Source organism: Doryrhamphus excisus, linkage group LG20, assembly GCF_037039965.1.
Source record: "Doryrhamphus excisus strain RoL-2023G ecotype Guam linkage group LG20, RoL_Dexc_Guam_v1.1, whole genome shotgun sequence".
In the NCBI taxonomy this organism is placed as follows: domain Eukaryota; kingdom Metazoa; phylum Chordata; class Actinopteri; order Syngnathiformes; family Syngnathidae; genus Doryrhamphus; species Doryrhamphus excisus.
Genome location: NC_136376.1, coordinates 7464598 through 7492232, shown reverse-complemented (window position 1 = coordinate 7492232; position 27635 = coordinate 7464598). Strand labels below are relative to the sequence as shown.

The following is a 27635-nucleotide window of genomic DNA, read 5'->3' as shown; positions in this document are numbered from 1 at the left end:
TTATGATTTCAATGTTAGTGGGGTTAGCTTAGTTTAGCAGAGCATGCTAACCACAAAGCACTTCCTGTTTTCAAAATAACACCATACATATGCTCTAATTGCAAAAATTCCACGTGTGTCTGTATGCTGCCAGCGAACCAATGAAGAAAACATACAGAAAAAATAAAATAAAATTCCAATACTGCTCATGTTGCAGGCTAAACACACATCAGCTAACAGTTAGCTAACACACGTACACCAACTGCAAATGCAAGCTAGCAGTAGCATGAAGCTAGCGAACTTGACAAAACTAGTACAACTTTTGAAAAAGCAGATGCATCTATGCAAGTGTTTTATACACCAATATACTTACAAAGATGATAATTTCCCAAGAAACAAGCGTTTAGAGCAACTTTCAGCGTGTTTATGAGGTTTTCTGTTTCGTTTCTGACGTGAGGCCAGCCTGCTTTTCACCGTGAAAACGACAAAGCTTGTCTATAAGCGAGAGCACTCTCTAGTGGCCCAAAACGATACCTTGTAGAGAAGAAGTCTCACTCTGTAAACTGTTTAACCTTAAAAAGTATCTTGCCGTGTTTCGCAGAGGTGGTTACGCATTGACGGGAAATTTTTATGCATGAACGCAGATGTGGGCTGCATGGCGGTCGAGTGGTTAGCGCGCAGATCTCACAGCTAGGAGACCAGGGTTCAATTCCACCCTTGGCCATCTCTGTGTGGAGTTTGCATGTTCTCCAGGTACTCCAGTTTCCTCCCACATTCCAAAAACATGCTAGGTTAATTGGCGACTCCAAATTGTCCATAGGTATGAATGTGAGTGTGAATGGTTGTTTGTCTATATGTGCCCTGTGATTGGCTTGCGACCAATCCAGGGTGTACACCGCCTCTCGCCCAAAGACAGCTGGGATAGGCTCCTACAACCCCTGCAACCCTTGTGAGGGAAAGCGGTAGAAAATGAATGAATGAATGAAATGAACGCAGATGCGTGCACAAACATATTTCAGTTGCAAATGTGAAAATTGTGTAATATTTGTAAAAAAAAAAAAATATAAACATTTAGTGTTGTTTATGTTGTGGCATGGTTGAATTTTTTTCTCCCTTTTTTGTTGAGAACTGATATTTTGCTGAAACTTACTATGTTCTACTGCTGAATACTAAAGAAAGGAAAAATATAGAAACAAACTTTTATTTTGGTATATACCATATCTTCATTCATTCATTCGCTTTTTCCTCACGAGGGTCGCGGGGGGTGCTGGAGCCTATCCCAGCTGTCTTCGGGCGAGAGGCGGGGTACACCCTGGACTGGTCGCCAGCCAATCACAGGGCACATATAGACAAACAACCATTCACACTCACATTCATACCTATGGACAATTTGGAGTTGCCAATTAACCTAGCATGTTTTTGGAATGTGGGAGGAAACCACATTCCAAAAGAATAGAAGGAGAAAACCCACGCATGCACGGAGAGAACATGCAAACTCCACACAGAGATGGCCGAGGGTGGGAATTGAGCCCTGGTCTCCTAGCTGTGAGGTCTGCGCGCTAACCACTAGACCGCCGTGCCGCATTATACCATATCTATATAGGCCAAATATACATGTCACATGTAGTGGAGCGGGACCCCCAGGGGGGCGCACTGAACTGTCAGGGGGGGCGTGGAGAACTGTCAGGGATGGGGGGAGAGAGGCTGTCATTTCAATGCAGACCTACCTACATGTACATATTTATAGTACTCAACATGCAATTTGACTCTTCAATAAGCTTCTATGCTCTCCATTTTACTGCATTATGATGGTTTCATTTTGAAGTTCAGTCTATACAGTACAGATAAATGAATAAATATCAGTTTCTCTCATATTTCAAATCAGGGGGATGCGAAAAAATTTCTGTCCCTTGGGGGGCATGAGAGAAAATAATTGAGAAGCACTGATATAAGCCAAGAACACGCTACTGTATGTGCCTTGGAAATTGGTCAAAATCATGAAAAATGGCTGGGATTAAATGAATTATTAATGCCATTGGAATTACATAATTTTCTTTAATTACAAGCAGGGGCATTACTGTTGAAGATTTTGTAGTAATGTGTGCAGAGGCTGACATCTCATTAAAAATATTAGCCAAGCTACATCTCTTTCTCAATTACTGCACAATTTGGTCAATGATATATTGCATTCATGAATGTAAGGATTTTTGCATTTCATGAATGGCCATCTTATTCACTAAGTATAAAAGATTCATTCATTCATTTTCTACTGCTTATCCTCACGAGGGTCGCGGGGGGTGCTGGAGCCTATCCCAGTTGTTGTACACAGGGGTACACCCTGGACTGGTCGCCAGCCAATCACAGGGCACATATAGACAAACAACCATTCACACTCACATTCATACCTATGGACAATTTGGAGTCGCCAATTAACCTAGCATGTTTTTGGAATGTGGGAGGAAACCAGACTGGAAACCTGTGCATGCGAGGAAACCCACGCATGCACAAGGGAGAACATGCAAACTCCACACAGAGATGGACGAGGGTGTAATTGAACTCGGGTCTCCTAGCTGTGAGGCCTGTGAACTAACCACTCGCGCCGCCGTGCAACACACTCCCGAATATTCATTCATTCATTTTCTACCGCTTTTCCTCACAAGGGTTGCGGGCGGTGCTGGAGGTATGCGGTACACCCTGGACTGGTCGCCAGCCAATCACAGGGCACATATAGACAAACAACCATTCACACTCACATTCATACCTATGGACAATTTGGAGTCGCCAATTAACCTAGCATGTTTTTGGAATGTGGGAGGAAACCGGAGTACCCGGAGAAAACCCACGCATGCACAGGGAGAACATGCAAACTCCACACAGAGATGGCCGAGGGTGGACTTGAACTCCTAGCTGTGAGGCCTGCGTGCTAACCACTAGGCCACCGTGCAGCCTTTATAAAAGGTAAAAAACTGAATTCTAAAAAATGAAAACCGAAAAAAACTGACTTTAGGAAAAACTAAAACGTATTTCATTGGGCCCTCGACATCGATGCTGTCTGCTCCAGCTCCATTACAGGCAAGTCAGTCAGTTGCAGTGGAATATGACAACACAGGAAACACAAGAGAGGCAGCCAAGGAAGTCCTCCACACACTTAAAGCTGACACAAAACAAGTTGAGAGGATGGAGTGCAAACTGTGTGTGTGTGTGTGTAAGTCTTCTAAGTGTGGCTTAGAAATAACACAACGTGCCCCCGAGAGTCTTCATCCTGACGAATGTCTGCTTTGGACAATTCTTCCTCTGATTGACTCTGGAGGTGGTGTGTGTGTATGTGTGTGTGTGTGTGTGTGTTTATTTGTGTGTGTTTAAGCGAATGCACACTTGACTCTGTAGGTGGTTGAGTGTGTGTGACCTATTTTCCCGGCTTGTTTATGATTGTTCTGTCAGCTGGTACAGCTGCACATAAACTGCTTATAAAAGTCCACGTTTGTCATCGCTGCTGGGTTCTTTCCTTTTTCTGCTCTACATGCACCGTGTTGCGCTCTTGTTGTGAGATCAAAACTAATAGAAATATAAACAATAATTCAATAAAATGAGTGCCAATCAGCAGAGTGCAGAGTCTAAGGATCCCATTTCAGATTTTATAGACACACACTTCTTGCATAAATTCAGATTTGTCAGTATAATTCATACATAATCCATTGGGAAATAAAGGAACATTTAGAAAAATTAACACAACATATGTATAAAATATAATATATAATAATATAATAATACGGTATAATAATATATAATAATATAATATAATATATAAATATTAAAATAAATAAATATCAATATCAATATATATATACGTATATATATATATATATAACAGACACTTTTTTTATTTAAAATATAACTTTCCATTATTTACATTTGTATTCAACTATATGATCACAAGCCCAAAAGGAGTAGGCTGGAGCAAAAGTTTATCATTTTCATGCCACAGTCTTGTTTTCCCCTGTTATTATTATCATTGTAATATTATTATTGTTATTATCATTATTATCATTATTGTTATAATCTTTATCATTCATTCATTCATTCATTCATTTTCTACCGCTTTTTCCTCAGAAGGGTCGCGGGGGTGCTGGAGCCTATCCCAGCTGTCTTCGGGCGAGAGGCGGGGTACACCCTGGACTGGTCGCCAGCCAATCACAGGGCACATATAGACAAACAACCATTCACACTCACATTCATACCTATGGACAATTTGGAGTCGCCAATTAACCTAGCATGTTTTTGGAATGTGGGAGAAAACCCACGCACGCACGGGAAGAACATGCAAACTCCACACACGAGGGTGGAATCGAACCCTGGTCCTCCTAGCTGTGAGGTCTACGCGCTAACCACTCGACCGCCATGCCGCTAACACAACACAATATAATATAAAATATAATAACAGACACTTTTGATTGGAAATACTGAAACTAATCAATAAATAACAATAAACAATAAACATAATTTTAACAATACATTTTTAAATATGCACATTATGTTTCACGCTTATCTGTACCGTATGCAAATGTCTTTCAACATAAACTAAATATGTGCATCACAATTCCTGGTAGAAATACTAATTAATGATACGACAATGTGCCTCATTCATCCTCATGTTTGTACTTGCTATTTCTATTGCCATAAAAGCTATTTAGTAAAGACACAAGCAAAGCTTTGAGCTTTTAATTGTCATTGTTGCAGAAACAATAAAAGCCTGGCATCCCACTGCAGGTCTTATACAGGAAGGACGACACACCAACCAAATATGGCTCAATAATCAAAATCCTCTAAATAAACAAACAACATGTCTTCCGAATGTCTGTCTATTGCCAATTGCTTGTGTAAATTTGTACAAACAGCAAGACAAGTCATCATCTGCATGTAGGCACACAAATGTGTCCAGACAGGAAGTAAATTAGCTAAACTAAATTCATTTTGCGCTTGTCGCCATGGATACTGGCGTTGGGGTCCCGATGTGTATGGTTAAATGGGAACGTTCTTCAGTTAGCTAAACAGCAGCTGTAATTGTGTAAAAAAATGAAAAGCTATGAACATTCATCATACTGACTATGAAGGCAGTGTACGTGGAATTGGAATATATTGTTTGTGTGACACAAGGGTTCAATTCCACCCTTGGCCATCTCTGTGTGGAGTTTGCATGTTCTTCCCGTGCATGCGTGGGTTTTCTCCGGGTACTCCGGTTTCCTCCCACATTCCAAAAACATGCTAGGTTAATTGGCGACTCCAAATTGTCCATAGGTATGAATGTGAGTGTGAATGGTTGTTATTTAAATGGAAAAGACAGTCTAAAGGGGCTGCACGGTGATCAAGTGGTTATCGTGCAGGTCATCTCTGAGTGTAATTTGCATGTTCTCCCCGTGCATGCGTGGGTTTTCTCCGGGTACTTCGGTTTCCTCCCACATTCCAAAAACATGCTAGGTTAATTGGTGACTCCAAATTGTCCATAGGTATGAATGTGAGTGTGAATGGTTGTTTGTCTATATGTGCCCTGTGATTGGCTGGCGACCAGTCCAGGGTGTACCCCGCCTCTCGCCCGAAGACAGCTAGGATAGGCTCCAGCCCCCCCTGCGACCCTCGTGAGGAAAAGTGGTAGAAAATGAATGAATGAATGTTTGTGTGACACCAGGGTTCAATTCCACCCTTGGCCATTTCTGTGTGGAGTTTGCATGTTCTCCCCGTGCATGCGTGGGTATTCTCCGGGTACTCCGGTTTTTCCTCCCACATTCCAAAAACATGCTAGGTTAATTGGAGACTCCAAATTGTCCATAGGTATGAATGTGAGTGTGAATGGTTGTTTGACTATATGTGCCCTGTGATTGGCTGGCGACCAGTCCAGGGTGTACCCCACCTCTCGCCCGAAGACAGCTGGGATAGGCTCCAGCACCCGCCGCGACTCTCGTGAGGAAAAGCGGTAAAAAATGAATGAATGAATGTTTGTGTGACCACCTTGAACTAACACCTTTAACCTTTAACCGATGACGAGGTAGAGGAGGTCCTATGTTAAGTTCTGCTCCTCCAACAGCAATCCAATTCAAGTTTTCCTGGTGATCCCGAACATCATTCATACGCAGTCTACTTATCACTAATTGCTCTGCACAAACACTTGAATCACCTGTCGCCGTGATGAGATTTGGGGGTTTTATCTCGCACCTCTTCATCATCATAAAGTGAAGAGATTCTTCCAAACAATGAAGACTGATCATTGTGTGTTTAGCTGCTGTGACCTGCAAGCCACTTCATCTTCATCTCCATTCTATTCTCATCACTCCTCACTGGAAAATAACAACAAAAGAAACAGTTGGCGTGTAATTAAGAGCGAAAGGCGGGCTGGAATGATTTCAACAAAAATCAGAACGCTGCACCTTTCCTAGTCGCCTTTCATGCGGCGCCGTCAGAGGGAGGATGACAAACTAAGCTGTCATATCTCAACTTGAACCACAACAAAACAACACAATGTTAAATTCCACTTTCATCTTGATAATTGGAAATGACTAGCCTCTGTCTCCGTGCGCACGTCCGACCTTACAGTGACAAACAAACATATACAATACATATGCAGTACTTCCTCATAAACTCATGTTTTGACAATTAAAAGCCAAGATGGTTATGAGTGTAAAAATTCACAACTGGCTGCCTCAGATTCACCCGATGCTAATTAAAGTTAGCCTTTTGTTTTGGGAGCAAGTTTGCATGGGAACAATGGTAATGGTTCTGATGCATTTGAACATGCATCAGATTACAATTGAATGCATCACATAATCAGTTCACAGTTCCACATGTCCAAAAGGAGTAGGAAGAAGCAAAGCTTATTAAATCCTACCCCTCCATCTGGTACTTTTACAATCAGTAACTGTTACATTTGTTCACTTCCTGCTTTCCATAATACAGTTTAAGTTTTTTTTTGTTTTTTTTTATAATGTACCTCGTACTGAAGTACGAGGTGATATGACCATACAACAATAAACACGATATCCAGCAATGAACACACAAAAAGACACATAAATACCGCAGAATTTGTTTGTCGATCCCACTTATGTCAACAACCTGCTTATGTCGACTGGAAATGGAGGAAAACTATGTCAACAAACTGTCGTTATCATATTCCATTCTCCTTATGTTTCTGGCCAAAGTCACAATGAAATGTGCAAGCAATGTGTAGTCTCACTTATGTCGAGACCGCTTATGTCGACATGAGTCAGTCAGTCCGAGGGGCGTCAACATAAACTGGTTCAAGGGATGAATCCTGCAGCCATCAAGTGTCACAAACTTATAATTCCTCTGCAGAGACATTTGTCTTCCTTTTGACAGCCTGCAGGTGTTTTTTTTTTTTTTTTTTAAATTTTTTATAAACATTGTTTATTTCCAAATTGTTCTCATTAAACCAACAGCAGAACAGAGACTCTGGACCAAGCATCCACGTCTTAGCAAGAAAAATGATTTTCCCCTCCGTTTTTTTCCACCCTGAATAATTGAATTTGTGTTTATTTCTTCATCCGTCATGTTCAAACTCAGACTGAGTGCTGCAGTTGATGAATGTAGAAATGAAGGAAATAGGAAGAAGGGAACAAGGAGGAATAATGTGCAGATGTGCCAGCTTTGGTAGATGGAGACAACTTTTTTGTTTATTTTTAACTCTACAGTTCTGTTGTAGGCATGAATGTGAGTGTGAATGGTTGTTTGTCTATATGTGCCCTGTGATTGGCTGGCGACCAGTCCAGGGTGTACTCTGCCTCTTGCCCAAAGACAGCTGGGATAGGCTCCAGCACCCCCACGACCCTTGTAAATATAAGTGGTAGAAAATGAATGAATGAATGAATGTTATAGAAATCTAAGGCTGTCAAATAATGAAACTGAAAATTAAAATCAAATTAACCACAGTTTTCAAATTAATTAATCATGATTAATCACCATTTGCAACTATGTGTTTAATATGCCACTTTTTTACTGTATTTTATGAACAGAAAGATAAATCCACACCTCTAAAAATATATTTGCCTCTTTAATAGTAGCAAAACATTTGAATCACTAACTAATCATTCAGGGCGGCACGGCGGTCGAATGGTTAGCGCGCAGACCTCACAGCTAGGAGGACCAGGGTTCGATTCCACCCTCGGCCATCTCTGTGTGGAGTTTGCATGTTTTCTCCAGGTACTCCGGTTTCCTCCCACATTCCAAAAACATGCTAGGTTAATTGGCGACTCCAAATTGTCCATAGGTATGAATGTGAGTGTGAATGGTTGTTTGTCTATATGTGCCCTGTGATTGGCTGGCGACCAGTCCAGGGTGTACCCCGCCTCTCGCCCGAAGACAGCTGGGATAGGCTCCAGCACCCCCGCGACCCTTGTGAGGAAAAAGCGGTTGAAAATGAATGAATGAACTAATCATTCATGTTGTTTTCAGCCATGAGGGGGTGCGTTCACAGACACCATGTAATTTTTTTTATTGAATTAAACTTTTCTTTTCTATATGTGCCCTGTGATTGGCTGGCGACCAGTCCAGGGTGTACCCCGCCTCTCGCCCAAAGACAGCTGGGATAGGCTCCAGCACCCTCCGCGACCCTCGTGAGGAAAAAACGGTAGAAAATGAATGAATGAGTTCTGTTGTAATACAACAAACAAAAATAGTATCAAAAAAAGTAAATGGCGACCAGTGCTTGACAACTGGTCATCAAAGTCAAGTTGTCGACATAAACGTGTTCCACTGTAGAACCGTTTAAACAAATCCTCTGCTTTCATACGCACCCATTACTGACAGTAACACACACCGAAAACCACATTGCCGTGACGTTGTAATAAACATTTCACACAGCAGATGGTCCAATAAAGCATTTTTAGTGTCATTGACATGTTTACCTCCACTGCACTGTGCAGGTGGACGTTCACCACACACACACGTCAAGTGTGCATGCATGCGTGAAGGTGTGTTGTCAGCCTTTTTTGTGTGTCAACGTTAGGAGATTGTAACCTTTTAAGTTGCTATGATATGAGACGTGGTAGTGGTATCCATATCCCTGTAATTCATAGTAAATCATGACAAATCAGAAAACTGTCATAGTGATCATACATAAAGATTGAGGAGAACACGATGTATGGAGGAAGAAAGTTTAAAAGGAATGAACAAACAAAGTTCATCCTTTTCTCTCTAATGGAAGACTTCAATGTGCTGATGTCAGGAGTATAAAGTGCGTGTGTGTTTACAAAGTGTTTTTTTTTTGTCTCCATGCTGATGGAGAAGACAAAGATCCGGATTTAGCGCCATGAAAGGGCCCACACTTTGTTCCACGATGGTAGGGAACAGATTTGTGGTGAATAAAACATAGACGTCGCATGGAACGCCACAAACAGCAAACGACATGCCGCCTTGCCACTCTGACTGAAAAACGCTGACACTTCGAAATGTGCAGGTGCATCCAAAAGAGGTCTTTTTTGACTCGACTGACATCCTGATTTAGACTCCATCAGCATCTTCTTTAAAGGACCTAATGGATCCAGTTGGTCCTGGGATGGTTTTTTTTTTGACTTGTTGTATAACATCGTCATGTGTAGTGAGGTTTAACCAAGATGATAACGCTACTAGTTAGCATCCTTGCACACTCACTGCACTTCTACTGCATGGGTGTAAAATAACTCTTTTCACAGTAAAGGTTGCCGACCCCTGTCCTAGCCCGATTAAGATTTGTGGTATCCCCAAATTTCTGAACACCAAAGCTCTTCTCCAGTGTCCTTTCCAGGATTTTCTGCAACAGATTATGCAAGAAGATCTTCTCCAGGCGGCTGCACGGTGACCAAGTGGTTACAGTGGAAGTCTCACAGCTAGAAGACTTGAGTTCGATTCTAACCTCCGCCATCTCTGTGTGGAGTTTGCATGTTCTCCAGTTTCCTTCCACATTCAAAAAACCTGAGGTTAATTGGTGACTCCAAATTGTCCATAGGTATGAATGTGAGTGTGAATGGTTGTTTGTCTATATGTGCCCTGTGATTGGCTGGCGACCAGTCCAAGGTGTACCCCGCCTCTCGCCCGAAGACAGTTGGGATAGGCTCCAGCACCCCGCGCGACCCTTGTGAGGATAAGCGGTAGAAAATAAATGAAAAATTAATGAATCTTCTCCAGGTTGTCCTTTACGATTTTGTCCTGCCAGGTTCTCCAACAGGATCCCATTCGGTACCTGCATGCTTCCATGCACATTACCTCAAATGCTCAACCCACCCTTGTTCTCTTTCTGGACTTCAAGGAGGACTTCTTTGTCCCCTTTAGGACTTCATGTCTCATTTTCTCTCCAAATTACATCTTTAAGGACCACAGACAGAAGTTCTATTGTACTTGACCTGAAAAAAAATCTGGTTCTTTCATGTTCTCCTTAGAGATTTCCACACAAGCCATTGGGAAGCGAGGAACTGTGGGGTAGGTGGGGGGGCTTTAATGTCAATGTGGTTCAGATTTATAGTAGCCAGCATGCAATATGACTCTTGAATATTCTTGTATGTTCTCCATTTTGTTGCATTTTCCTACTCTCATTTTTAAGTTCAGGCTGTACAGTACAGATAAATGAATAAATAGTATCGGTTTCTCTAGTATTCAAAATCGATGGGAACGTGAAAAAATGTCTGTCCCTTGGGGGGGGGGGGGGGGGGGGGCACGATTGAGAAGAACTGCTCTCAAAAGGATCTTTTCCTCTTTCCTTCTTCCCAGCCATGGACTCTGCACTGTAGCCTCCTGGCGCATTGAAGTCAACTCCTTCTTCAGGTTATCATCCAGATCACTATGAGATTCTGCTCAGCCACCACCCAGATCTTTGGTAGATTCTACCATGGGAAATCCTTCAAAATCTCTACCAGGACCTTCTTCTGGTTCTTGATTCTTGTATGTTCTCCATTTGTTGCATTTTCCTGCTCTCATTTTTAAGTTCAGGCTGTACAGTACAGATAAATTAATAAATAGTATCGGTTTCTCTAGTATTTTAAATCGATGGGAACGTGAAAAAAATGTCTGTCCCTTAGGGGGGCACGATTGAGAAGAACTGCTCTCAAAAGGATCTTTTCCTCTTTCCTTCTTCCCAGCCATGGACTCTGCACTGTAGCCTCCTGGCGCATTGAAGTCAGCTCCTTCTTCAGGTTATCATCTATATCGCTATGAGATTCTGCTCATCCACCACCACCCAGATCTGTTGTAGATTCTACCGTGGGAAATCCTTCAAAATCTCTACCAGGACCTTCTTCTGGTTCGTGATTCTTGTATGTTCTCCATTTTGTTGCATTTTCCTACTCTCATTTTTAAGTTCAGGCTGTACAGTACAGATAAATGAATAAATAGTATCGGTTTCTCTAGTATTTTAAATCGATGGGAACGTGAAAAAAATGTCTGTCCCTTAGGGGGGCACGATTGAGAAGAACTGCTCTCAAAAAGGATCTTTTTCTCTTTCCTTCTTTCCAACCATGGACTCTGCACCGTAGCCTCCTGGCGCATTGAAGTCAGCTCCTTCTTCAGGTTATCATCTATATCGCTATGAGATTCTGCTCATCCACCACCACCCAGATCTGTTGTAGATTCTACCGTGGGAAATCCTTCAAAATCTCTACCAGGACCTTCTTCTGGTTCTTGATCATCACAACTACCTCAGAAACCAACTTGATTTACAAATCCCACCTTTCTCTAATTTCAGGCTCTCTAACTCTTCCTTTATTTTTCATTCTCTAAACACCTCTTTTTCCAAGAACAGAATTGATTCAGTTGGAATTTCAACACGTTAAAAGTCTGCTTCTCATTCAGGTTGTTGTTCTTCAAGACTTGAGTTTGGCATCACAAAGAACTCTTTGTCCCGACCAACCTGTCCTTTCTCTCACTGCTGTGACAATGTCGTTCCTTGTCTCTCCTACTTTTCTAACTTGTGCCGCTGTCTAACAACCACCTGCTGCAGTGGGCCCCCACCAAGAAGCTGTCAGGTGATCCATCACTCAGCGTGGCTGCTGGTGCACCATGTCAGGGACGACGACAGCAACACTTTTTTTTTTTTTTTTTCGCCTCTGCATTTATATTTCATCCCACGGAGACGCTGGGCTGGGGAGACCCATGGGTAAGTAAGTGGTGGACAGAAGCATATTCATAATTTAAAAAAAAGGGGACACTCAGCTTAGGGGAGGACAGAAGGACTTGCATTCATATTTCAACACGTACTTAATAAAAGAGCAAAACAGTAGAGGTAGGGGGACGTGTAGCCAAGAAGGCTAACTGATAACGCTGGGGGGCATCAGTAAATGGGCATGAGGGACACTTTTGTTGAAAGGGAGGAGGCGTGGTGGAAAGTGAGCATCCATATTTCATCAAGGGGGGAGTCGGGGGGAAGTCCACGAACAGGTGGCTATCATTCCACACGCATCAAGTCCACTTAGGATGAGAGCACTTCAGAGTGGCGAGAGGATTCAGCAAACTTGATAAGCGTCCCTTTGAATACGTTCTCCGCAATATTTATGGGAACAGTTAGAGGTCCGGCCATTAGTTTGTGGACAGTTTAAGACCTCTTTTTAGAACATTGTGTGCTTCTTGCAGGTGTCGGAAGGAACATGTCGGAAGCTGTGATGTCTTTATTTGTGATGGATAAAAGCTGGAGTCCAACTAGCTGTTAATAAACAATATGGACAGTAAAGTGATGAAACTTTATCTTATTGTATTCCTCACATGTTCCACAATCAATCCATCACTTCACATTCTAAATCATCACACATCTGGCAGACCTTCCACATCATCATGAGTATATTAGTTTTAAGAGATTGTTGTATTGAAAATGTTAACCACAACACTACACACTTAAAGAAAAACTGCACTTTTTGGGGAATTTTTGGGATTTTTTTCCCTTTGGACAGAGTCAGGACTGGCTTCTTCTTCATTGTTTTTTGGCTTTTCCCTTCAGTGATAACCACAGAAAATCTCCTCCATCCTGTCTACCCTTGTGTCCTCCTAAACCTCCTCTTCGTCTCCTACCTGGCAGCTCTAAACGCAGCACCCTTCTACCGATATATTCACTATCTCTCCTTTGGACATGTCCGAACCATCTCAGTCTGGCCTCTCCGACTTCATCTCCAAGGCCTCTATCATGTAATGTCCATTTGATGTACTTGTTCATGATCCTATCCATCCTGGTCACTCCCAATGAGAACCTCAGCATCCTCATCTCTGCTACCACGTTTACATGGAGTTTTTCTCTTTCCGAATGGAATCTTTCCGAAAGCAATGGTATACATGTAGAGGAATATTCCAATCGCGTGTCTACATGTGCCGCTATAACCAACCAGAATAGTCAATGGGGCATGCTCAGTAAAGCGTAAACACCAACATCACGTGATACCGACTTCCTCGTATTTTTCTTTCACTTGTTGGAATAACTCCGTATTGCCAGTTTTTCGCTCGTCCAGTCTTGAAATTTAGTTTGAATCAAAAACAAACTTTCCGCAGCAGTCCAGTGCCGATTGCTCGCCTTCATTTTATTTAAATCGAAGAACGTCTCGAGCTGCGTGTTATGTCATATCTCAGCATTCGCTGAAAGAACGCACCCGGGAACAGGAAAAGATAAAGTTCAATCTTGCTAATATTTTATAATTAAGCTCGGCACATGTTTTATATAGATATGTATTTTCTTTTTTAATAAAACTGGACTTGTGAATGGCGTATAGAAGGGTTTAGATTCTGTTCCACAGATGGCGGTAATGCACACGAAAGCTGCTTGCCAACCGCCAATAAACAACAGAAGAAGAAAAACACCACGAAGAAGAACGCAGTCTGACAACTTTCTGATTGAGCGGGTACAAGATACCTCAATCGGATTGGGGAAAGGAATATTCCACCCCTGTGAATCTGATTATATATTCATTCGGATTGGCACTTTTCTTTCGGAATGAGGTGTATACAAAGGTTACATTCTTTCCGTTTGAGCAAATAACCTGAATGGAATTGGAATATTTGGGTCCATGTAAACGTGGCTAATGTCTCTAGACCAAACAACATGGCTGGTCTCACTACAGTTTCGTATATGTTTCCTTTCATTTTAGCTGAAAATGAAAGGTTTTCTCCAATAATGTTCTCCACAGTGCATCTTATTAAGACTTTCTCTTAGAAATAATGCTAATTTCACATGAATACAAATGATTTTGCTATTATTGCAAAAGAAGTTTAGACAGCATTGCACATTGCATGTACCAGCCTGCATGGACAGTTCATACATCCCACCTACATTGAGTAGATCAGGACCAGACCATGTTAAGTCCAACATTGGACTTTTAAACTCTTCTGATTTCCCAGGGCACTAAAGTCCTCCCGTTAACAACAATAAAATGCACAAAAGGACCTTTTAGTGCTGCATGACACATCTTTCCACAAAACACCAAGAAGAAGAAGAAGACACTAATAGTTGGAAGTGTCGGACTTGACAAGTGGAGAGTGTCCTCATCCACTCCAGTGCATTGTGGGTAGTAGCCGTATCACAAGTGGGCGACTCAGCGTGTCTCTGTGCTCTAGATGTTTTGATAGCAATGGACCGGCCCACTTTGTGTGTGTGTGTGTGTGTAGTGTGTAAGGCTGTGGTTGTCTGGGATGTGTGTATCACTGAGGGAAGATGAGCGCTCCTTATTTGGCCTGACAGAGCAATGTGTCGCTAAGATGAGTCTTATTTATCCAGCCCGGGGCTTGTGTGTGTGTGTGTGTGACTGTGTGGGCTGGAAGTGTGCAGTGTGGGTGGGTGTGTGTGTGTGTGTGGCAGCATAATTGCCTGGCCTGGCATTTCAATTGAGTCGAGCTAGATTGCTGTGGGCTACTCCATTCTCTGCTCTGTTAGCCACCGCTGCTAATAACTTGAGCGAGGTGATGGCGGCCATGGTGACAGCTCACACAAAAAATACTTTTAAGCCCCCTCCCCCACCAAAAAAAAAATCTTCTCTAAATTGAATTTTCGTCATGCCGTTCACTATTTGCAATTAACACTGGTCATTAGCTTACATCAAATGTACAGTTAATAAAGGCAACAGTTTCACACACACAAAAAAAAGAATTAGAAGAAGTGGGACAGCCAGAGACGACATGTCCCTGAGCAGCTACGCATATTGTGTGTGTGTGTGTGCTGTAAAACACAGCAAAGCGCTGAAAAGTGTTGTAAAATTCATCAGGTTTAGTGTTGCGGTCATGGCTGCCCTACAGCGCCACCCTGTCTCTCAATTATGTACAACTGAAATTAGACATTAAATTACAATGACCCGCAATGACACACACACACACACACACACACAGTCAAGTATGCAGATGATTTATCCAAATGTGCACATACAAAAACCACAAGGGCACAATAACCTCATGTTGTGTATAAACACTGCAGACATGCAGCACATTGGTAAACACTCACTGGACACTTCATTAGGTACAATGAAGTCGCATTCAATTGCCTTTACAAATATGCGATTGACACTGTCAGAGAGCTATTTATGTTTGCTATTGTGCTCGGAAAAAGGTTTTTTATATAAAAGAAAACAGAAAATCACACACACCTCCAAGACACACATCACCTTTCATTCACCACTAGCACCGTAAGAACATTCATTCATTCATTTTCTACTGCTTTTTCCTCACGAGGGTCGCGGGGGTGCTGGAGTCTATCCCAGCTGTCTTGGGGCGAGAGGCGGACTACACCCTGGACTGGTCGCCAGCCAGCCAATCACAGGGCACATATAGACAAACAACCATTCACACTCACATTCATACCTATGGACAATTTGGAGTCACCAATTAACCTAGCATGTTTTTGGAATGTGGGAGGAAACCGGAGTACCCGGAGAAAACCCACTCATGCACATGCAAACTCCACACAGATGGCCGAGGGTGGAATTGAACCCTGGTCTCCTAGCTGTGAGGTCTGTGTGCTAACCACTCCACTGCCGTGCCGCCACATTAAGAACAATTAACAATAAAAGGCGGTCAATGCAATCAATCTCTAGTATAAGCCTCTTATCTTTCTATTACTGTCAATATACAGTAGGTCACCATTATTATTACATTTCATTTTACAATGGTAATATATTTTATAATACATTTTTACAATCAAGTCCATTTTTTACACCCACTTCTGATACCAAATGTGTTAGCTTGTAAACTGAAGGCTTTTTGGACAGTTTTTGACTTTAAAAAAAAGAATTGTTGAAAAGAGACTGAAATTGAGCCTCATAGGTTATGGTTCCAGTTATATATTGCATGTATGTAAATATGGGAAATAGTCAATCATCCCTGCATGTTCGAGTACAGTAGCTGTGTAGCTCCTTGGAGGGACGACCACAATGTCGAACAATGTCAAAAACTCCTCCTGTCCATCCACCCGTTTTTTGCTGCTTATCCTCACTAAGGTTGTCGAGATGCTGGAGCCTATCCCAGCTGTCTTGGGGCGAGAGGCGGAGTACACCCTGGACTGGTCGCCAGCCAGCCAATCACAGGGCACATATAGACAAACAACCATTCACACTCACATTCATACCTATGGACAATTTGGAGTCGCTAATTAACCTAGCATGTTTTTGGAATGTGGGAGGAAACCGGAGTACCCGGAGAAAACCCACGCATGGCAGCCAATCACAGGGCACATATAGTCAAACAACCATTCACACTCACATTCATGCTAGAATCTTGTAGAAATGGACATAATGTGAATGAAATACTGTCATTGTAAGGAGAAGGGATATTTGTGTGGGGAAGCATTTCCTCTGCAGAACCCCAACCCCCCCCTCATTTAAACGTGTTAAAATGGCGGCCTGAAACACTGGTGAAAGTTGTTAAAAAAATGAAAAAAACCCTCTTATGGACAATAAATGGAAGTTAGCTTAGTTTAGCACAGCATGCTAGTGCGGCTCTGTATGTGTGACTCAAGCTTTATGAGTGTGTTTACTCATATTTTAGGATGATATGTACGGGAAGTCCATTTGTCATTTTTATTTATTTCACATCATTTTTTGCATGTAAAATTACAATTACTGTCCATAAATTTTATTTTTGTTAATAATTTTGGGTGTGGCGGCACGGCGGTATAGTGATTAGCGCGCAGACCTCACAGCTAGGAGACCAGGGTTCAATTCCACCATCGGTCATCTCTGTGTGGAGTTTGCATGTTCTCCCCGTGAATGCGTGGGTTTTCTCTGGGTACTCCGGTTTCCTCCCACATTCCAAAAACATGTGAGTGTGAATGGTTGTTTGTCTATATGTGCCCTGTGATTGGCTGGCGACCAGTCCAGGGTGTACCCCGCCTATCGCCCAAAGACAGCTGGGATAGGCTCCAGCACCCCCCGCGACTCTCCTGAGGAAAAAGCGTTAGAAAATGAATGAATCAATGAATAATAATTTTGGGTGTAGATTTACATCATTTCCTATGGGAAATTGCCTATGGTTTCCTACGTTTTGGTTTTCGCTTGAAGTTTTAGAACAAAGTCAGTGTAAGCGAGGTCTGTGTGTGAAACCGAATAGTGTGTGGTTGTACACATGTCACAAACTTTGTCCCTCGCCCAAAAAAGGCTCCAAAATGAGTATAAAGTGCCCTTTAGAACTAATTGGGAAGCAGAATGCTGCTAAAGTTCAAACAGAAGCAGCGGCAAAAAGGTGAACCTAAATTCCTCGTTTCTCTTCTTCCGTTCTGTGACCTAAACGAAAGGAGTTCATTCAGACTATTTAACATTTGTATGCACTTAAAGGCCAGCTAACGAGACACTGAAAACCACAATCGGGGGCCCAAAGTGTGGAGAGGCTTCATGAATCAATGGCCTCTCTCTCCCATAACGAGCTACAGGGAGCCCATTTGCTGCCAACAAGCCCAAAATGGCTCTCCAGCGTTTGGTCTGGCACGTTTAATTAGCGGGCGAACCGAGAGGCTGCAACAAAGACACGCTTCGGGTGTCATTTTGTGTCACTGAAATAGAGCAAAGAAGAAAAAAAGATGTATAGTATTCATGGCAAGCTCATTGTGTGTCGCTGCTGTGTGTGTGTGTGGGTCAGCTGACATCAAAGAACCAATCAACATCGCCGGCTTTGTTTAACAAAGCATCCTCAGTGCTAATAATGTCACGTTTTTATTTCAAAGTCAGAGTCCTCCTCGTCGCCGGTGACCACATTCACCCTGCTATCATTTCACTGCTTTTGCTCTCATTATCGACGGGTCGTTAGCGTCGCCCCCTGACAAACGACACCCTGCAATTAAAGGTTGTTCCTGCCTTATTAAAAATGTCTTCCATTTAGCCAACCTGTTTGTGCTCGTAAGATGTACGCCAGACAGAATAACAGCAATTTAACGATTGGATGATGAAAGAAAAATTTAATTAATGGTCATCAATTTGTCCTGGCTTTCAGAGCGTGACGACGTCTTTTATGACTTATTTTACTTCCGGCTAGTGATGTGTCAGAATCCGGCTTTAAGGAGTCGGCTCCCTCGTTCGATGTCTGTTAAAGGCCAATTTCATTGCTCAAGATGTGTGGCGTTGTCCCTGTGTCCACACTGAGCAGGGGGAGGGGCAAACACAGTGATGAATTAATTCAGGACAAAATAGGTAGATCCCGTCCATGCGGTGTCTTGCTGCCACATTGTGTCTTCAATGACAATCAAAAATAACCTTGCATGTTCATTTAGCCCTTTACTTCATCATTTAATGGTGTCAATAGTTATCGGCCCGATATCAGCATAAAAATATGATATCAGATCAGATTTTTTTCAGATGATAAAAACCTATATTAAAAAAAAACTATATTAATTTATTTATTGCATACATCGCTCAGTCTCAGTAGTCAAAATACGATAGAAACATGCACATGCTAATAGACTATTTTTATAATAGTGACTTATAAAATAACCCCCCATATATTACATGCGGTTATTGATCACTTATGTTCATACATTTAAAAAAAGAATAACTATACATGACATCATAGAAGCGCTGTCTTAACAATTTGGTAAAGTAGAAGTGACGTAGTCCTCACTTACGTATGTGCGGCAGAGATTGCGTTTCCGGGATGGATAATGACTAGGGTTGTCTGATATTGGCTTTATGCCAAAAACCGATATTGTCCAACTGAAAATTTTTTATACCGATATCAGCCGATACCGATACCAATACGTCTAACATGACATTTCTCCTGTGGTGGAATAAACATATGTGTTGTATACAGCATTTTTTTTAATATCGGTTTTTATGATCAGGAAAAATTGGATACCGATATCAACCGATATTGCATTTTTATGCTGATATCGTGCCGATAATTATGGGCACCGATAGTTAGGGGTACATCCTGGACTGGTCGCCAGCCAATCACAGGGCACATATAGACAAACAACCATTCACACTCACATTCATACCTATGGACAATTTGGAGTGGCCAATTAACCTAGCATGTTTTTGGAATGTGGGAGGAAACCGGAGTACCCGGAGAAAACCCATGCTCACACAGGAAGAACATGCAAACCCAGATTTTCCAGATCTCCTGACTGCTTGGCCAACATGCTAAAAAAAATCTATTCATATTATATTGTTTATTTATATTATATAAAGTAAAATGTTATAATACAGTTGAAAATGTAAGCAGAAAAATGCAATACACAATTTTGGTTTTTAGACTCAATATGATCCGAATATGATCTCCACGTGCAGACTAAGGAGGTTCGCTGCAAGGCAGAAGAATGTTGATGTTGACAGTTTAGTCCGAGTGAGTTTGAGTTTTAATTAAAAGTCAACTTCATCTTGTTCTCCAGCCCAATCAATAGAGGTCGTAAAAAGGTTCTTTCCCTCAGTTTTTGGGCCCCAACAGGGAGAACAGGAGGCGGTATAGACAGGTTGACTCACCTTTTAGAAGGATACCATACTTTCTGCTCAAAGTGAGAAATACAAAAAACTGACTTACATTGATTACAGTTAAAGAAAAACCAAAGCAGAAAAGCGCTGAAGGCTTAAGTCTTAAATAGCCTCAGGAAACCAAGATACTGACCTTGGAGCAATCGGAACACCTTCCAGATTCCACCTACTGTACATTCAACCCACGGACACTTCATTAGGTAAACCACCTAATGCTAAACTCTCTGAATTTCGAAAAATAATAATCCAGTACTACTGCAATACTTTCTAATGTTGGAGCGTCTAATGAGAAATGAAGACATTTTCCACAGTGTACACCCAGTGGAGCTCAGGCTGTCCTTGTTGGTCACGCTGCTAACACGACCCAAGTAGCGACCCAGCGGACATGTTTGATACATCCCCCAATTCACAGCATCACCAGTGGGATTAACACACACACACTGGCAGAGTAACACAAACCCAATGCCAGCGGAATGGTTTGAAATGAAAGAAAAACCAGAGGATAGACGGCAGGAGGAGAGAAAAAAATAAAAGGAAAACAAAAAAAGGATGAAGCAAGTTGGATGACAAATATCTCAAGTGTAGGGTTTGACTTCCTGCCTGCTGCATCCCAGCGTGTCTAACATGCTTTGGTTTCAGTCCATTTGGAAAAAAACATCCACAGAGCTCAGCTCAGCTCTGACTTTGTTTGTGTGTCCGCCTCCAGCATATAGACGCTAGCAGAGAGAAGCTAACACAACTGTTATGTTTATGCTCTATTTTTATTCCCATGACTTCTGTCCAAAATTTCTGATTTAAAGGGATAGTTCGGATTTTTGACATGAAGTTCTGCATCAGAAGTGTAGTCCATTAACCAGTTCTGGTCGGATTTTGGTGATGAACGTATTTTTGTGATGGAAATAATTTTTTTTGAACACACGGCGGACAAGTGGTTAGCGCGCAGACCTCACAGCTAGGAGACCAGGGTTCAATTCCACCCTCGGCCATCTCTGTGTGGAGTTTGCATGTTCTCCCCGTGCATGCATGGGTTTTCTGCGGGTACTCCGGTTTCCTCCCACATTCCAAAAACATGCCAGGTTAATTGGCGACTCCAAATTGTCCATAGGTATGAATGTGAGTGTGAATGGTTGTTATTTAAATGGAAAAGACAGTATAAAGGGGCTGCACGGTAGTCAAGTGGTTATCGCGCAGGTCATCTCTGTGTGTAATTTGCATGTTCTCCCCGTGCATGTGTAGGTTTTCTCCGGGTACTCCGGTTTCCTCCCACATTCCAAAAACATGCTAGGTTAATTGGTGACTCCAAATTGTCCATAGGTATGAATGTGTGTGAATGGTTGTTTGTCTATATGTGCCCTGTGATTGGTTGACGACCAGTCCAGGGTGTACCCCGCCTCTCGCCCAAAGACAGCTGGGATAGGCTCCAGCACCCCCCGCGAGGAAAAAGCGGTAGAAAATGAATGAATAAATGAATGAATGAACACACATTGTTGTCAGAAGTGAACCTCTTCACTTAAATTGCTCCAGAAATTAAGCGGAACTACGTTCTTCATCACAGAAATCCGACCAGAACTGAACTTAGGAGACAAAGTGGGGGGGTGAGTTGCTGCTCATGGACTACACTCTTGATGCTGATGGACCAAGTTACCGTTGATGCACTACACTGCTGATGGGGATGTCATACAACTTCATGTCTGAACTATCCCTCTAAAGAAAACAACTCAGTTCACATAAAAACACACCAATTCTGTCAAAAAGTATCACTGCTACCTCATATACCGTAAGGAAATTGCAGCCAATCAGAAACCAGAAGAAAGTCATTTCCAAAAAAGGCAAAACAAAAATGATCATGCAAGAAGGTCACCCAGACCAGAAGTCACAAACCCGACAAATTCATCCCGTCGTACATACATTCCAAGCAGAGCACAGAGGGACACTCCACTCTCTCAAGCTGTCTTTGCCTCCTCTTTGATTTGAATATTGATGGATGCACTAATGCGCTGTGTGAAGCCAAAGTGCACATGTTGGCAAAAGTGTCTCCGCAGAGGAGTACAGAAAAAAAAAAAAAGAAGACTAATTGGTTCTCTGCGGGCCTCCTCGTATGGGCCCAAACATTTTGTGTCAAGGCAAGTATTGGCGAAAAAGGGAATTGTGTATGTCACAGCACATGTTCGAATTCATGTTTCTTCTCAATGGACCACAGCTCCCCGGGAGGTGGGGCATCACTCATGCAGCCACAGGACACGTCGCTACCTACCACCATCATGGCTACAGCTTTTTAGTTAATGATGGCTGTTTTGTTGGCTCAATTTCAGTTGGTAGTAAATCCATACTGCGATACGACTGATTTTCGAGTCATAGGCTGGCCACAGAGATTCTGTCAGGTCAAACAAACTCTACGGGTACTTGCCCGATTAACCAATTACCAATTAACCACAATATGTGAGGGATTATGGCATATTATATATATATATATATATATATATATATATATGTATATATATATATATATATATATACAGTTGTGCTCATAAGCAATCATACTCCCTGTAAAAATCCAGTAATGTTCAATTCTGTTCTACAATTATGCGTTGGGAATAGACCTTGATTCAGTGAGACATAGTTGTTATGCAACAATCCAAGGCACATTTGATTTGGGTTGATGGGCATTATGACATTTATGATAACATTTGTATTTCCATCCCTGTTCAAAAGTATTCATACCCTTGTCCTCCTGAAGTATAAAGTAATCTGTTTTTCATTGTTAGTAGTATTTTTCTACTTGCAAGATGTGCCTTGTTGGTCCCCGCAATGTTATTCAACAAATCCAAGTAAACATTAACTATAAATTGAGGGGATTGGTGAGGTCACTGTCAGTTCGAAGTCATCGCCAGATTCTCTACCATGGTCAAGGAGAAAGAACTGAGTGAGGACCTGAGGTCGTGTATTGTGGATGCACACAAGGATGGTTTGGGCTACAAAGCAATATCCAAGCGCTTTCAGGTCCATAGAGCCACAGTCCAGAGCATCATTAAGCAATATAAAGAATTCCATACAGTGAAGAACCTGAGAAGACCTGGAAGGAAGCCCAAAGTCTTAGCCAGGCAGGCGAGAAAATCACCACCAAGGAGATGTTGCGTGACCTCGGTGACAAGGGAAGCAATATCTCGAGACAGACACTCCAGAGGAGTGGAGGACGCAAGACTCCACTCCTCAAACCCAACCACACAAGAGCACATCTGGACTTTGCCAAAAAACACCTAGACGAAGCCAAGGCATTTTGGTCGTCAATTCTGTGGTCAGATGAGATGAAGATGGAGCTCTTTGGGCAGATGTTGCTCACGTTTGGCGAAAGAAGGGTGAAGCTTTCAAACCAAAGAACACGGTGCCAACTGTTGAGCATGCAGGAGGAAGCATAATGCATAATATATATATATGTATATATATATATATATATATATATATATATATATAGCTGTAACTGCCAGGTCACTGATCCTATGAAAGTGATAGTAATAACTAAGCCGTGTTGTGCTCTTATTATTGATATGGAAAGGCTGTTGACAATTTGGCTTTTTCTCCCCCATTGCTGCTTCATTTCATGTTTGTATTTAGTGTTTTACTGCTGTATTTTATGTCCTTTATGTGTTTTGTTTACAGACTGAGTGACTTAGGAGTGTCTACGTATAGAATATGTACAGTGAGAGCTAATTTCCCAAAGTCAAATGCCTTATTTATGCAAGCATATTCAGCATAAATCTGATTCTGATTCAGGTATAATTTAGATATCATATTTGACTTTACCAACCTGTTTTGTGCCGTGACAAGAAAAGAATAAAAATGCTTGCTGAAATATGAGCGCTGTAGTCACAAACATGGTGAGAGAACGTCCAAACAATCTGTTGCTCTTGTTGGTGTTTAAGGTTCAGAACAGTAGATGACAGGAAATCCAACTGTTTCCTTTTTTCGTGAATAAAAAAAAGGAAAGAAAAAGACAGCTCCCTTGCTGTTTGTCCTTTGTCTCCACCATCTGCTTGAAACACCATGTTAGGACAAGCTGTCACTAAATTCTGCTCTCTCAGCTTAATCTCTAAGGAAGCACACATGTAAGAAGAAGACTCTCTTAGGAAAAAAACATCGGCCGAACATTGCTATCCGGTAAGGAATCTTTTGTTATGACCAATCCCTATGTTGGAACAGCTACAATGTATTTAGTTACATCCGACATTCAATTATTCCCTTTCAGCTCCATAATAGACATAAAGAAGAAGTAAGATTAAACACTAGGCTTCTTAGGACTCTGAATTGTGCAATTGGAACCACATGATGCTCCCTAATGTAACCCCTTATGTATATCTGAACCAAACAAACACATATGCCACACGGTACCTAAATGAACTAAGATACAAACATAAGGCATTCAGAAGATGCATTCAAATACATGTTAGGTGTCAATAATGTTACACTGAGGCTGCACGGTGGTCGAGTGGTTAGCGCGCAGACCTCACAGCTAGGAGACCAGGGTTCAATCTCACCCTTGGCCTTGAGTTTGCATGTTCTCCCCTTGCATGCGTGGGTTTTCTCCGGGTACTCCGGTTTCCTCCCACATTCCAAAAACATGCTAGGTTAATTGGTGACTCCAAATTGTGATTGGCTGGCTGGCGACCAGTCCAGGGTGTACCCCGCCTCTCGCCCCAAGACAGCTGGGATAGGCTCACAACCATTCACACTCACATTCATACCTATGGACAATTTGGAGTCGCCAATTAACCTAGCATGTTTTTGGAATGTGGGAGGAAACCGGAGTACCCGGAGAACACAGAGATACCCGAGAGTGGAATCAAACTTGGGTCTCCTAGCTGTGTGGCCTTTGCGTTAACCACTCAAATACAGCCCAAATACTCATATTTGAGTCTAATTTATGTCTTATTAATGTATGAAATGCCTTATTTTCTGTATTTTATTGTCTACTATATTAGGTAATATGAGTGCAAAGTGACCATAGGGTTGTTATGTCATATCTAGAGGCCTCTAACAATGTTAAATATATTTAGAAGGTCATAAACAGGTTTTCTATGTATATATTTAATTCCTCCAACTTCACGGAAATTGTGTGTATAACTATGTTTTTATTGTGTTTGCTCCTTTATTTTTTTTTTGTCCAAAAAAAAGTTAGTATATCTATTTTTCATATTCTAAATTGCATTTGCTCGCCTGCTGGTCCTAATTAGCGTCTTAAGGAGAGTTCAGCATTTGGGTCACAGTCTCACTTTGTGACCTTTTGCGCCTTTTAACATTTTGTAACTTTCTCAAATGCTGCCCGCAGTGGCACGCTTCAGCAAATGCGGTATACATTACTGCAGCAATTATGTGGTTTTAATATAATAATGCCATTAGGAAAAAATGTCAATAATTAACAACATGTAATGTTAAGACATAATAATGATGATGAAAGGACCTCCGGGGCAGACTCACTCTCACACACAGTCAGTTTATTTAACAAGGTCATACGGATTACATGTGCTACATCCTGATAGACTATGGAAAAATACTGTATATAATGCAGTGTGAGTGAAATGAATACAATGTTATATAATATGTCATTTGTAATAGAAATGTTTAGTTGCTTGTAAAAGGGATGGAATCAGGTAAAGATGCTTCGCATTATCTGCTATGTGTGTGTGTGTGTGTGTGTGTGTGTGCATATGTGTGTGCACGATGCTGCAGTGGCCATGAATACAGATGAGTGGCATGCTGTGATATAGCCGTGGGGTCGTGATGAGGCGTAGCACAGAACTAACTCACCACGTAATGAGTGATGCTTATCATCAGGCAGGAGGTGTGCACACTCATGCGTGCACGCACACACACACACACACACTCACACATGCTATACACACCTTATGCATCGTCTGTCTGTGACACTTTGAACTTCAGAGGCAGCGACATCTCTCGGACCGGTTTCCTTCTGTGGTTTTCTAATGATTGGAGAGGAGCAGAGAAGTTTGAAGAGTATGTGAGATGTTTAGGATTCAGCGACTATCTCATATGAAAAGTCCATAAATATGCAGTAGAGCTAACTCACAGGCATCAGTGTGGAAAATGTTTAAAGAAACTGAACTGCAGCTGCAGGAAACGTTCACTCACTGGCCACATCATTAGGTACCCAATTTCATCAAGAGTTGGAACAAAACAAAAAAAATATGATGATCTGTGTTGGTATTCATTTAAATGGGTGCTATGATGCTCGTTTGAAATGATATTGCATCCCAGCAAAGCTACATAGTTTATTTCAATAAAATACTACAGAAAAAATCTTTATACTAAATCTTGGATTTTGCAGCCTCCGACCACACTTACTCTGTTGTGATTGGTTTTCAAGCATAAAATTGATGAGATCAACAACAATACAAATATAATGCATTCATGGAAATGCATAGAAAGACATGTTGATGTATTGGTGTCAGAATTGTTATTATGTTGATGAGACAATAGCCACAATAGGAAGAACTGTCAAACGGAACGGACTCCCTCAATGTTTATGTGTCTCTATATGTCTCTTTATTTACTCTGATTTTATTTACTGTAGTATAATACTACATATGTACCACATATACATTCATTCATTCATTCATTTTCTACCGCTTTTCTGGTGCTGGAGCCTATCCCAGCTGTCTTTGGTCGAGAGGCGGGGTATACCCTGGACTGGTCGCCAGCCAATCACAGGGCACATATAGACAAACAACCATTCACACTCACATTCATACCTATGGACAATTTGGAGTCGCCAATTAACCTAGCATGTTTTTGGAATGTGGGAGGAAACCGGAGTACCCGGAAAAAACCCGCAAGAGCATGCAAACTCCACACAGAGATGGCCGTGGGTGGAATTGAACCCTGGTCTCCTAGCTGTGAGGTCTGCGCGCTAACCACTCGTCCGCCGTGCCGCCACCACATATATAAATACCACATATACTGTAGTATATACTACGGTAGTAATGTACTAATATACTACTGTAGTATATTCTCGGTGGCTCGGGCATCTAGTCCGGTTGCCTCCCGGACGCCTCCCTGGTGAGGTGTTCCGGGCATGCCCAGCCGGAAAAAGGTCCCGGGGCAGACCTGGGACACGCTGAAGGGATTATGTCTGGGAACGCCTTGGTGTCCTCCCGGTGGAGCTGGAGGAGGTGGCCGGGGACTGGGAAGCCAGGGCTTCTCTACTGAGATTGCTGCCCCCGCGACCCGGACCCGGATAAGCGGAGGAAAATGAACGGATGGATGGATAGTATAATACTAGTCTAAAGGTAACTATAGGGGTGTTATTTCATGTCAATAGGGCTCTAGTCATGTTAATACTGTCTATACTGTACGTACACCCTGGACTGGTGGCCAGCCAATCACAGGGCACATATAGACAAACAACCATTCACACTCACATTCATACCTATGGACAATTTGGAGTCGCCAATTAACCTAGCATGTTTTTGGAATGTGGGAGGAAACCGGAGTACCCGGAGAAAACCTGGAAAACACACGGATGCCCGAGGGTGGAATCAAACTTGGGTCTCCTAGTTGTGTGGCCTGTGCGTTAACCACTCAAATACAGCCCAAATACTCATATCTGAGTCTAATTTATGTCTTATTAATGTATTAAATGCCTCATTTTCTGTATTTTATTGTCTACTATATTGGGTAATATGAGTGCAAAGGTGACCATAGGGTTGTTATGTCATATCTAGAGGCCTCTAACAA

General features: G+C 42.0%; 1 long non-coding RNA gene across 4 annotated transcripts in view; it reads right to left on the bottom strand.

Moving 5' to 3' along the window:
* The window catches only part of LOC144894457 (uncharacterized), a 136354-nt gene that overhangs the window by 34747 nt on the left and 73972 nt on the right, over window positions 1–27635 (bottom strand). For all 4 annotated transcript variants that reach the window (XR_013625065.1, XR_013625063.1, XR_013625064.1 and 1 more), the window contains exon 2: window positions 25784–25861. This is a non-coding gene — a long non-coding RNA (uncharacterized LOC144894457). The remainder of the gene's footprint in view (window positions 1–25783; window positions 25862–27635) is intronic.